The sequence below is a fragment of the Melopsittacus undulatus genome, chromosome 6, assembly GCF_012275295.1.
Source record: "Melopsittacus undulatus isolate bMelUnd1 chromosome 6, bMelUnd1.mat.Z, whole genome shotgun sequence".
NCBI classification, from domain to species: domain Eukaryota; kingdom Metazoa; phylum Chordata; class Aves; order Psittaciformes; family Psittaculidae; genus Melopsittacus; species Melopsittacus undulatus.
In genome coordinates, this window is record NC_047532.1 from 72,823,008 (window position 1) to 72,837,088 (window position 14,081).

The 14,081-nt window shown below is 45.8% G+C and overlaps 1 pseudogene; it reads left to right on the forward strand.

The window, feature by feature from the left end:
• Positions 1 to 11,491: 11,491 nt before the first annotated feature.
• LOC117436267 (G-protein coupled receptor 35-like) lies at positions 11,492 to 13,795 on the forward strand (annotated as a pseudogene).
• The last annotated feature ends 286 nt before the right edge of the window (positions 13,796 to 14,081 follow it).

A 14,081-nucleotide genomic window follows, 5' to 3' on the forward strand; every position in this document is an offset into this window, starting at 1 on the left:
AGCACAGGTGTGAGAACGTGACCTCGAAATCTTGCCAACAGTCCACAGTTCTCATAACGGAGTGAATTACAGCTTCTTCTTATCTTGCTTGCTTGAGCTTCCTCGGGCCTCCCACGGCCTTGCTGTATCCCTCGGAGTTATTCAGAGCTCATGTACCAAATATCCATTCTCCTGTGAGAACACTGTCTCCACAGAGGACAACTTGGCTGTTGCTTTTATAAGCATCAATATAAAGAGAACAATGTGCAGGACTATTCTTACAGTGGGGCTGCTTGGAGAACTGCTCATCCAGGCTGCTTTTCAGCCATATTCAAGGAGTCTCTTTACCCCACACTGCCAGCACCTGGAAGGATGGTTCTGGGCAGTGTAATTGTGTCCTGATAGCCTGCAGGTACCTGTTTTTGTCACTTTGACCAAGCACAAACCTCATCAGAAAAGAGCAGCATTTCTCCCTGCTGAAACACTCTTCCCTATGTGCAGAGCTGCAGCACAGCAGCTGGAACCTCGAGCAGCCAAATAAAGCCACATACCACTTGATAAAGTCACATGCTTTCTGTGTGCTGGCTTCTGTCACTTGAGCTGTGCCTGGCATCCCTTTGTGGGATGCCTCCAGGCTTGAGGGCAGCTGGGGAGTCCCAGCTGAGAGCACCACAGGCCTGTGTAGGCATAGTGCCCTTAGGAACTGCCCTAAGCAGTTAGGAAAGGGATGTCTAGCCTTAAAAAACAGATGTGGACCAGCATGTGGGAGGCATCAGAGCTGCCTTGCAGACTTTCCAGGAGGATCATGATGTGGCTTCTCACAGCCACATCCCTGCTCCACAGCACAGGCGGATGGGGCACAGGCACCCAGGATACAGCCCCAGGTGCTTCCAGGAATTAGGGACACTGCTAGCACCATGCATGGGTCCTAGTGGCAGCTCCCAAACCACCATGAGTGACTCTGACATGCTTTGCTGTTGCATTACTATTGCAACCACTGTTCTCAGCCTACCTACATCCTCGAGATGATAAAGGAAAATGCAACTCAACAGTCAGATATCCATTTCCTTGGACCCTCTCTCTGTTTCCAGACTTACATGTGCCCAAGTAATTCCCAGTCATGTCTAGGTTTTACACTGCCAGTAACTCCATTAGTAAATGGATTTCTTCTCCCACAGAGTTCCTGCAGCTGCTGATGTCTTGCCAGTTAATTTCTCATATATTTCTTTTCAGATCTGAATCCAATTAGTGAACAAACGTAATGAGGCACAGTAGGAAGGAAAAAGGCAAATAAAAGCTGACACGGATCAGATGCCTCTTTCAGCCACTGCAACGCCAATAGAGTGTGTGGGTAAACATCAGGTGGATGAGAGAAGCCAGGACATGGCTCAATCTCAGTTACATACACCTTCATCCATTAGTGCCTCTCAGCACTGCAGCACACACAAAGCACACCATGCCCAGGAGACATTAACTTTCTCCATCAACAACACCACAAGCTTATAACTCTTCTTTCTGCTTTCTGCTCAGGCTCCCTATAAGAAACCAAAGTCAAAGCCCTTATACCTAATGCAGCCAGTGGCAGGGACTCAGGGGCTGCAGAGAGCAACAAAAGGCTATAGGAAAGAGCCTGTGAGTGTGGGGAGAGATACACAGGCAGGGAAAGAGAGTGTCCAGCAGCAGGGATGTGAGATCCAGAAGAGGATGGAGGCATAAATCTCACCATGGCAGCACAACTACCTCCACAAAAACACTCACCAGACATTAAGGGACCATGTACATGGACTGCACTATGTCCTGCAGGGCAGTGAGCTTGATACCCAGCTTCAGTGAAGCCATTTGACACAGCAGTGATATGGAGCCAATGCCCTATACCTGCCTCTTTGGCTTTCTGATTGAACCTGCACCAACACAGCTGGTCCTATAGCTTGCTCTAGTGCATTGTAAGCAGCATCACAGCCCCCAACACCTTTAGTGCAAAAGTTCCTTATAAGCCTTATTGTGGAGTATATGAGAAGGAAAATGTGTGCTAAACTCATGTGCATGGTAGAAGTATATAGAACTTCAAACCCTACTCATCCTCTTCCTTGCTTCTAAGGCTTGAAGTCCTGCTTACATTTCAAATATTACATTTTAATATACGTTTTCAATATACATTTCAAGGCCAGGTTGAATGGACATGGGTGACATGGTTTAGTGTGGGGTATCCCTGCCCATGGCAGGGGGCTGGAACTGGATGATCTGGAGGTCCTTTCCGACCCAAACCATTCTGTGATTGTAAATCACAGAATGTACATGTAAATACAAGTAAATGTGCACATAAATAAATGCATGTCTTTATCCCAGGTGGTTTTCCCTAAGGAGTGCATTGCAGCAGGTGCTCCGGTGGGCACAGGTCCCTTTGTGCAACCCAGAGGTGATGAAGGACAATTAAGTGATAGCAGCCACCCCACTGCTGACCTGCTGCCTGCAAACCAAACCCCTGCCCTTTGTGCTTTGCACTGCCAGGCCACCAGCATGGCTGGACCTCTTGGGTACCCTCAGCTGTGGTTTAATGATAGGAAATGAGGCAGAAAAGATTTATTCACAGAGGCTGTGTTTGTATGTTTTCAACTCTCCCTTGCTGGTCCCCAGGGTGAGCAGAGCCTGCAGTTAAAAGCTTGCTGAAGAAGTGAAAACACACAATTTTTGACATAAGTGGTTTTATTACTTCAGTTTGCCAGATATTTTATTAAGTGTTAGGAAAATAAGCAAATGAAACCTCCCACTGGTTGTGTTATAAATAGATCAGACTCTTGGAGCTCTCTGGTTATTTCCCATTTGTTTCAAAAAAAACCACCAATGAGCTGCCTTTCAGTTCCGATGCTCTTCCTGAGTAATAAAGGAGGAAGAAGGCACAACCCTTTGGTCCTGATTTGTAGTTTGCTATTTAGATTCCCCTTCTTCCTTCTGTGTGACTCTGGCAGCTGACAGAAATGTCTTCCTCTCTGTGCACCAAGGGAGATGCTTGCATGAGATGTCCCCAGCTTCCCTTGGTCCTCATGGCCAAGCCCTCCTTCAGCTGCCACCTGCATGCCTGGTGCCTCTGTGCATTGTTTCACCCCTGCGCTATCCCCAGCCTCATCCAAGCTGAGTTTCCTACAAGCAGTGTGTACCACAGGCTTTGCAGGAAGCTCTTCTTTCCAGCTCAGTGGTGGAGGGAGATGATGTTGTCAAATCCCCTTTGCCTGCAAGGCTCTCTCATAGTCCCTCAGGGAGCTAAAATGAAACAACTGTTTATTAACAGTGGACCCAAACACAGAAGAGCTGCAGGAAGCAAATCAGAGTGAGGCATTTACTGGGTGAGCCATGATAATCCTGCCTAAAGTACTGGTTTTGCAGGAAAAAGAAGCCGAAAGCAGGAAAAAGCACTGAGGAACAGCCAGGAAAATACAGCACTTCCTCATCTGACACGATAGCTGCTCACTTTTATCAGCCTGTGGATTCAGCACACGCGTTAACGTGATGTGATATTGGGCTGCTTCTATGACATTGTTTTGTAGTGTCTGATTTGCTGAATGTTTGGGTTGCTGCTCATGTACTTCTCTTGTACTCTGCTCACATGAGGCTTTCTTTTGTGCTCCTGCTCAGGTACTCTGCTCACATGAGGTTTCCCTGGTCTTTGCCTTGTAACAGCAGCAATAATCTCCCTTTCCCCATTTCCTGGGAGAAGCAGCTTGACCAGTGGAGGAGGCAGCAAGGCGAGGGTGCCCCTGGTACCCTTGACACCATAACCCTATCTCAAATCCTGACCCTAACCCCTTCAGATGTGCCTCTGGATACACCCGAGCCTGGAGGTGGATAGCAGAAGACAGTGGCCATTGAAGGAACCAGAAATAAAGCTGGAGAGAAGAAGTTCAAAACTGGCCCAGCTTTTCCTGTACATCTGGGTTATTTATTTAGTTTGTGGCTTGGGGAATTAGCCTTTTTTCCCCTCATGACAACAGGATGAAGAAAGGGAGAAACTTTGGGGAACAAGCAAGGGAATAAAAAACTCTTTCCATCCAAATGGAGGGGAGAAAGAGAAGGATTTAAGAGGAACGATGGCAAGGATAAGAGCTTCCCCTGGGTACCTGTCAGATTTTAACTATGAACAAAGTGCAGAAACAGAATAGCAGGAAAACCGCCTTCCTCTTCTACCGTGGCTGTTACCACTGGTGTTTATGGCAGGTCCCTGTAGCCCTCCCCCATGCACACCCTGGCATTGGGATTATTGTGCTCCCTATAAACAGAAACAACCAGAAACCACACATCTGCTGCCTAGGAACCCACTCAGTGTCGTGCTCAGCCTGGAGAGCCAGGGGAGCCTGTCTCCCATCACTGAGACAAGCCACCACAATGTGAACACATCTGTGCTGCTGTTAACGTACAAAGAGTAGAGAAGTAGCTGAGGTCATTTTTACACCAGGGGTGGAACTACGTTTCCTACCACAGAGTGTCAGATTAGTTACTATCTGGTTTATATGCAACTACCACTTGGATCAGATCAGGATCTGTCACATGTAGGAAGTGGAAAGACCCCGTTACCAGTATTGCTGTCTGTGTTACTGCACATGGAGCTGAGAGATTTTCAGGGACCTCTGCTGAGACACAGAGCTAGAACAGGCTATTCCAGCAGTGGGCTTCACCTGAGGATCTTGGAGTGTTGTACATCAGCTTGATAAACTCCTTTAAATGCCCCCCTATGTCAAAAGTGGGGATGGAGATGGCAGAGAGTCACAAGGCGTAATAAATCTGGCATCTATTGAGTTATCTGTGCACCCATGACAAGTAATACATCACAGACCTGAAAACAACCCCAGGGAATCAGTCCCAGTGGTTGGAAGGCAACCAAAGCATCCAAGGCACATGTGCAGATGGGATGAAAACCCAGCGGGAGAGCTGCAGGACCAGTAGCAGCACAGCATCTATGGAATTCACTTCAAAGGCTCCTAAAATTGGGAACATCTCTTATACAATGGTTTAATGCAGGATGCCGTTGGGGGTCTGAAGCACCACCCAGCACTGCAGAGCATCAGGGGAGGGACAAACAGCAGTAAATGAGGTTGCAGATCCCACCAGCATTGATCCTGCCTGCATCTGCTCCGGGCACATCAGCTTCCTGAACTTACTCTTTGCAGGGGGGACTGCTTTGCCCTGTTCTGGACTTGTAAGGATCTCATTTAGGTTCTAGCTGTAGCCAACCACTTGTTCCTAAGGGTAACCTCGCACTGAAGTTCTGTGCTTCCCTAAGTACTCTCTTCTCTCTGCTTACAGTAAAGAAACAGGATGCTTTGCAAAACATGTTACTAAATAAACATCTGCAAGCGGTCTCCGCATGATCCCTCTGGCAAAAAGGCACTTAAATCCCATTTTAATTCAGCAAAATATCAACACTTATTTACCACAGTCCATAAAATTTTTGTGACAAAATACCTCTGACAGACAGCTCAGCAGCCCTCTACTCCAGCAGTGTAAAAGCTCAGCAGATAAGTCAGCCCTGTAAGTCAGCTCAGTGCATGTGGCAGCCCTACATTCCCTTGCCTGCTCTGTCTGGTTCCAGCTGCCTGAAGTAGCTTAGGGTTCACCTTTAGCATAAGCTATTTGCCACACTGTAAAGGGACATGGCCACCCTTGTCCTGTTTGGCCTGTCGACATCGGTTTTGAAGGAAGCTCCATCTTGCCATTACTATTCCCAATGCCACTGCCACTTTGCCACACCAAAGATGCTGCTGGATGTGCTACCCCCAGTTTAAGTGCAACTTCATAAGGTTTGGCAGCAGAGGAAAAAATGGGCTGATAAAATTGTGCTTCATAACAGGATGGTTTGAGCTTGCCTGCAACATAGGTGTTTCACTCCATGCCCTGGGATCCCACACCTTGCCAGAGCTGGGAATCCGGCCCTGGCCAAAAGCCACCACTGGCCATAGTGGTTGCACTCCTTATATTTGTTTTCCCATTGGAAACAGCCTCTGGCACACTCAGTCCTTCCTCAGCCTGGGACACATGGAGGAAACTCTGCTCTGTAAACCAGCCCCATTTCAGCCCATGTTTACCTGCCTGAGCCAAAGCTACCAGCCACAGCCCAGTCATAACACAGCTTAGTTCATATCCAGACAGTGATAAAAACACAGCTTCTCTGCCAGAACAAGACTTTGCCTGTGGCCCATTGCTTCCATGTGGCTCAAGGGGATGGAGGCAGCAGTGGGGAAGACCTGCACCCTTGGCATGAAAAAGAAGAGAAACAGAAACTGCTTCTTCTTCATCTGAATCTTTAGAGCTTCGTGTCCTCATTCCAAAGGAGGGCAGACATGCAATTGTCTTCCCATTGCCCACACTATCAAATGCAATAAATGAAGCGTACAAGCAAGCCGTCACAGTCATTGGGAATTCCCAGTAGCTGTTTGAAGGACAAATTTGCCCTAGCCCTGGCTTACTGGCAAGCAGATGATGCAGCTGCTGGAACTCAGAACCTCCCAGGGTGGCGGTTTCTCAGGATATGATACCTGCTCCAGTTAACTCCTCCTCCCTAGCACTCATATTTGAGAATCTGACAGGTTCATTGGAGCTCAGTTTACTGGGGCCATGAACTCCTCCTGCCACCAGCACACTCATAGAATCATAGAATGATTAGGGTTGGAAAGGACCTTAAGACCATCCAGTTCCAACCTGCTGCTATGGGCAGGGACACCTCTCACTAGACCATGCTGCCAAAGGCTCTGTCTAACCTGGCCTTGAGCACTGCCAGGGATGGGGCAGCCACAGCTTCTCTGGGCACCCTGTGCCAGCGCCTCAGCACCCTCACAGTGAAGAACTTCCTTATATCTAATCTGAACTTCCCCTGTTTCAGTTTGAACCCATCACCCTGTGTCCTATCACTACAGTCCCTGATGAAGAGTCCCTCTCTGGCATCTGTTCCACTCCATAAACAGGACACATCTGCTCCAGCTCCGTGTTCTCATTGCCCCGGGATTCCCGCGGCAGTGTTGCCTGCGCCTCCATCCCCGAGCTATCTGCCGCGGCTCGGGTGTGAAGGAGCGGGGCTGCGAGGGGCGGCCCAGCTTTCCCAGCCCTCTGCATCTTCGCCCTGAGCAACCTGAAGGCTAAAATCAGGAGCTGTCAGCACGGCTCCCGCTGCTCCTCCCTGAAGCCTGCCACGGCCCAGGGGCAGCGTGTCCCTAGTGCCAGCTCCCTGCCAGGGCTCATCCAGAGGCAAAGCTGCCTCAGGCTGCTGTGCTTATTGCTCCCCTCCTCCCCTTGCGAACACAGTGACCAGACAGGAGCATTGCTCTGTCTCATCAGGACAGCGTTTTCTTGGTATTAAAACCCTAAACTGAAACATATGGTAGCTTCCAACTTAAAGATATAGAGAAACAAGGAACAATTGTGCGAGATGCAGGCAGCAGAAGCGCATTGCCTTTGGTCAGGAGGTTTATAGCGGGTTACGTCAGATGCAAGGGCTAACAGCATCAGTTCCCTTGGCAGTGCAGGGTAAGGCGTCCCCCGCGAGCCCAGCACAGGAATCAAAGCAGGGAAGCTGCTCCCACTGGGACAGCTTCTTTGCTAGTTGCTGGAGCACAGGAAGAGAGACTGCAGCTTCTGTCGAGTCTCAGGATCTTGTTTCAAGCACATTTTCTTGACTTCCCTCCCAAGGGATCAACCCCAAAAGATGGTTATGTCTGATCTTCAGGTAACTCAGAAACAAAACACTCCTCAAACAAATAATCACACTGCAGGCTTACAATGTTCGTTATTACAAAAGAGCTTTTTATTTCCATTTCTTCTGGGTGTAGTATATTGCAATGTAACACTACACAGGTCTATCAGATCAAGAGTCTTGCAATAGAATTAAGGAGTTTGTTCGCTTGGTCAAATTCCAAAGGTTTTCCTTGGCATTCTTACAAGATTCATCACCACTTAAGCACATAAATTGTTGGAAGTGCTAGAAATGTGACACGAGATTTGGAGCAGGGTCTTTCCAATCAGAATTTCATTAGTTGGGCTGGCTGGTTGCACAAATACCCATCCTAACTCTGGCAAAAGGGGAGATGCTTATCTCCAGATTTTGATCACAAAGCAGTTTCAGGCTTAATATGCTATTAAGGTTGTCTTCTTATTTTTGATGCACTCTTTGTCATCTCTGCTTCCATCACCAAGGAAGATTTCTGTTGTTTTTGAGCAATTATGTAAAATGCCTTGCTTATATCCTGGAATTGCATTTGTTAGGCACCTACTTAATGTAAGTAATTACATAAACTCTCTGTTTATATATAAACCATGCCTAAAGTATTATCCACAAAATGCCCTAAGTCAAATACTACAGGTCACAGAAAAGCCTAGCATGCGTTTCATGTGAATATACATATGAGCAGTAAATGAATCACTGAGCAAAACGGCACTTGTACATGTTTTCCTGGATGTCATACAGAGTTAGGAAACAATCTTCTCTGAGCTGACACACCTCTAGAACACTGCAATATGGGTTTGGAAAATACACCCCACAGACCAGACAGGAAGAAGCTTAGAAAAGTCAGCAGTGCAGCTACCTAAGTTGGTTTCATTGAGTTGAAGCAATCAACAGTAATGTGATAGTTCATCATTCACTGCAAGTCTGAGGGCTCTCTGCCCACAGAGGCCACGCTGCCCAGCCCTGCAGAAGATAAAGCAGCACAGCTGTCCAAGCCCATGGATTGATGATGGGACTGACCTTGCAGCTCAGCACCTCCAAAGTGACTTGTCCCACCTTCTCCTTGTCCTGCTCCTTTGCTTCTCCCAGCCTCATGTCCATCTGATACTTTGGAGAGCTGATCAAGCAGAAAATGAGTCCCTTTCTTAAACCAGCTTAGTTTTCTGCTGGATTCACAAGGTATTTATCCTGTGGAGGGATCAGACCAGCACCAGACCAGTAAAGGTAAAAGAGAAACAGCTGGAACATATGGGTAGGAATAGGGAGCATGGGAGGAGGAAAAAAACTGCCCTTTTTGGTGGCAGTGAGCTGTTAGTTCAACGAAGCTGTCTCTGTAGACCAAACCCTTGGAGAAGACAGTTATTCCTGTGAAAGTGCTTAGACCGGTATAGTTTATTCCTATCAATGTGAATGAAGATATGGCAGCACAAGGCACTTCATACTCATTTAACTGTGTCCACACGAGGGGTTGTACTGGTATGACTATAATCAGTAACAATCAAAACCACCCTGCATCCCCTAAGTGATGTATTTACAAAAATGCACAGAACAGATCTCCAGCCTTCAGTTCTGAGGTGTGCATAACTTCCATTCAGAAAACAGACCACAAATTACACGTGAAACAACATCGGACACAAAATAAAACAGGAATTTAAAATGCTACATTGAGGAATAGAGAGATTTCTTTAAAAAACTTTAAAATGTAATCCCATAGGTCAAATGTAAGTCAGAGGACTATGAGCTCCACCAGTTACTTGGACATTTTAAACAGTTCACATTCATCAGGGGCAAGAACTTTGGTTTACATAATTAGGTTAACATGAGCAATGAAACATTTCTCTTCCTCATATTACATCAAAGTGAAATACATTTGGAATACACATACTGCCACGCTGTTCCAATACATGCATTGCATACACAAGAGCAGCTCTCATAACAGCTACAACAGCTTTAGGTCTTTAAGAGAACTAAAACAAACTGCTTTAAAAAAGCTTGCTTTGATTCCTTCATGCCTGACCCATTTCTGATTAATCACATGGATCTTCTCCAGAATGTAGCCGAGCACAGAAAATCAGGCTGACTTGGTCATGTGGCAAGCCCACATACCAGATTGTGTAGCACACCCTGGATTAATGAGGAAACTCTCATTTCAGTCTGTCTCCCCACCTTTGTAAGTCAGACTCTTAAAACAACAGTATGCTTTTGTAGCAAGCTCAAGAACTCAGTTCAACTGTAGCCTCTGTTTTCTTGAGCTGTTGACTCTAAGGTGTTCTGCATGAAGCAGAAGGTTCAGCCAGTATTCTCCAGATGGGACTGCCAGACTTGAATCAGGGTTGGGATGGTTTCTCTTCTCTCTCAGTACAGTGATGAACCTCTGTGCTAAGCTGCCTTTTCAAGTGTCTGAAGGAGCTGTATTCCCATAACATATTCTCTCTGAACACAATTGCCTTCGGTCGCTGGTAACCAGAGCTGCTTCCTGCGATACAGCTCTAACTCTGCTGCGCAGTGTCAGTGACTGTTGTGAGCCTCTGGTCTCCCCTGTCAGCACAGAGCTCTTGTTTGCAGGCGGCCAGAGACAAAGTGCAAGTGCACAACCTCTCCATCTCTCCTGTGTGCCATGAGGAAGAGAGTCCTGCATGGAAGTCAGCCTCCCACAGTGCAGGTCACCTCCCCACCAGGTTCTATACAGTTGTAGTTACACTGAATAGGAAGCAGAAACATAGAACAGCCCAAGTGCTGCCCCAGGCCCTGCTGCTGTCTGCAGCATCTGAGCCCTGGGAAGGTTGGATCGGCAGGGCCTTTGCACTGCTCCACAAATCTGGAAGGCTGTTCTTGCTGCAGCAGGGTGGAAGCCCACCAGAGAATATGAGAGAAGAAATCGCAAGAGATTGCATGAGATTGCAAGAGATTTTAAGAGAATCTAAAATAAGAGAATGCAAGAGAAGAGATTATAAAAGAGTCTAAGAGATTCTAAAAGAAGAGAACCTAAGAGAATCAAAGAGGAAAGGAGAGGAGAGAAGAGAAGAAGAATACAAGAGAAGGGAAGAGTTTATGAGACATTCTAAGCTATTCTAAGAGATTCTAAGAGAAGAGCATTTAAGAGAACACAAGAGAAGAGATTCTAAGAGAATCTAAGAAATTCTAAGAGAATCTAAGAGAAGAGAATGTAGGAGAATATAAGAGAAAAGAATCAAAGAGAATGTAAGAGGTTATAAGACTAGAGAAGAGAATCTAAGAGAAGAGAATATAGGGAAAGAGAATATCAAAGAATCAAAGAGAAGAGAATCTAAGAGATTATAATAGTAGAGCAGAGAACGTAAGAGAAAAGAATGTAAGAGAAGAGAATGCAATAGAAGGGAAGGGAATATAAGAGAAGAAAAGGGAAGACACTAAGAAAAAAGACTCTAGGAGGATATAGGAAAATATAAGAGAAGATAATGTAAGAGAGGACAAGAGAACGTAAGAGAAGGGAAGAGAATATAAAAGAAGAAAAGGTAAGAGACTTTAAGAGACTAAGAGTATGAGAGAATACAGGAGAACATAAGAGAAGAGGAGAGAATGTAAGAGAAGAGAAGAGACTGAATGAGAGGAAAAGATAATGTAAGAGAAGGGAAGGGAAGGGAATATAAAGGAAGAAAAGGTAAGAGGCTCTAAATATAAGAGAATGTAGGAGAATATAAGAGAAGAGGAGAGAATGTAAGAAAGAAAAGGGAAGAAACTCTAAGAAAATATAGGAGAATATAAGTTACCCTGGGCATCAGCCATGCAAGCAAAGACATCTGCCTCATGCAGTTAGAGAGCGTAAGGATGTGGCAGCTTCAGCCTTTGATGTAAGGTATTTCCCTACTGCTACTTACTGTAGTTCAGAGAGGTTATCCTCAGGTGACAGCTTCCTTCCAGGGCTCAGGCAGCAAGCGGCAAGCCTCTGTTGTGAAACCCAGACCTGAGCACACAAGAACTGGAGAGCTCTGAGCAGGAGTCACGTTAGTGCCTGTGAGTGCCAAAGATGCTTACAGATCCTCCAGCAATTGAGTTATTTTTGTGTTTATCAGTTACCGAAGTCTGATTTTGCAGGTAGTGCTCTCACCAACTGGCCGATTTTATCAGCCCATGAACTCACACTCTTCACATAACCAATTTTCTTGCGGAACATCCAGTGTGACACAGACTCAGTAACTGCTACTTACCTCTCATGGACTTTCCAGTGTGGCAGAATGCCTGCCTTGAGGAGCCATCTCATGCAGACTTTAATGGCAAGTCCAATGTTTTGCACTGGTGTTTTCTCTTCCAGGTGTGTCTGTCTGTTTTACAGCCACAGAATCATACTCTCTCCTGGAATGCATGGGCTTAAAATCAGGTTAATCCTTCCACCCCAAATTCCCCTTCCAAGGAGATGGACAGCTCCATGCCTCACCCACTCAGGGTTTAAAGCTTGCCTTTGGGATGCAGGAACTCAGATTCAGCTCTTTTCCTCAGCTTTGAGCAGGAGCTCCAGGTTTGCAAGGCTCAAAGTCTCAGAAACTTGCCCAGTTAGAGTCAGAGCACACACATGTCCCCCAAGTGACATCTGCTATGCCCTTGCAGGCCTTCACACCACTCGTCTGTCTCCCAAGCCAGGAGACCTGGTATAAGAGCTTTTGCTCACAGGTTGTACGGGGCTTTATGTTTGGTTGCTGCAATCCCTACCTAGCTCATAAGCAAGCTAAGGGTAATCTTACCTCATCTTCACAGCCTGGCTTAGTCACATTGTCACAGGATGCCCTCACTATCTATGGGGTCTCTTCTCAGTGCTATTCCACCCCTCCATTCAAGATACCACTATTTAAAAAAGACTGTCTGCCATGTCCTATTGGAAGTGTACTTTGAGATATTTACACCTAAACTGAGTAAGCTTGACAAAGGGTGCATCCCAGTTACAGGCTGGCTGAGAAGGCCAGCTTTGTAGACTCAAATTCACATTTGTGATGGGCAAAGTAAATATTTACTTAAACACCCTTTTTTTATAGTCCATGCATCTCTTAAGAGGTACCATGTCTTTTTGTATTTCAGGTCTCAGAGCATCACACGACATCTACACAACAGGACAATTAATGTGTCCAGCAATTGCAGTATCACAAGTCTAGAACTTTATCACTATGTCCACCACATTGAATTTGCTCCTTATAACTTAATTTCATTTTTTGGAGCTCTGTTTAATGCCCTTGCCCTCTGGGTGTTCTTCTGCAAGATAAAGAAGTGGACAGAAACAAGGGTGTATGTAATCAACTTAGTCTTTGCAGACTGTTTTGTCATCTGCACTTTGTCTTTCATGGCTTATTTGCTCTGGAATAAGTCAACCCCAGGTGAACTCTGCCAGATTATAGAAACAATCTATTTATTTCATCAACATGTTAGTGAGCATCTACATAATTTCATTTATCTCCATTGATTGATACATTGCCATAAAGCACTCCTTGAAAGCCAGGACCTTCAGGTCTCCATCAAAGGCAGCCCTTCTCTATGGGCTTCTGTGGGTCTCCATTATAACTGGTGCCACTGTATGAATTTGGCAGAGCCAATCCACCCTCTGCTTTCAGTAGGATACCACTGTTCCTGCTGCTCTGAGCCTGATTTCCATGTTGCTCATTTTTATTCTTCCATTAGCAATCTTGACTTTTTACTCCACAGAAGTGATCAGGAGCCTCAAGAGATGCCTGAACACCAGTTCGCCAGAGGAGAAATCAATCCAGAAAGCTGTTCACGTTATTCACGTTATTTATGCAAACCTGATTGTGTTTCTAGTATGTTTTCTGCCAGCCTTCTTTGGGTTACTTGCCATGTTTGTAATGGGTAGCACTGAAGCTACCTGTTTCATGCTCCAGGTTATGAAGAACATCTCTTCCATGACAAGCTGTATTGCCACATCTAACTGCTCCTGGATAGTGTCTGCTAATACTTTGTGACCAGGGTGTTCCATGAAGTCCTTCTACCACCCAAAACCAGCAGTGAAAAAACAGATCAAATCCACCCCTTGCAGACACACACTTGCTAAAGGAAAGAGGAATGTGGAAGGAGGGAGGCAAGAGGGATGAAAAACAGCACTCCGCAACCTTTTCAGTGTTACTAGCATAACTATTGCTCTTTCTATCTGAACAGATGATACAGTCATAGAATGGTTTTGGTTGGAAAGGACCTTCAAAGCTCATCCAGTCCAACCCCCCTGCAATGAGAAGAGAAATCTTAAACTAGATTTCAAGGCCCAGAAGCCTGGCCTTGAATGTCTCCAGGGGTAGCACAAGATCTTTCTTAGGTTTAACATTTCTAAGCTAATTGCAATTTATACCTTATGTTTCTCTTAATTTCACAGAGCCCTGTAAAAGGGTGCATGAAATCACTGGTCATTAACATGTCTCCATTC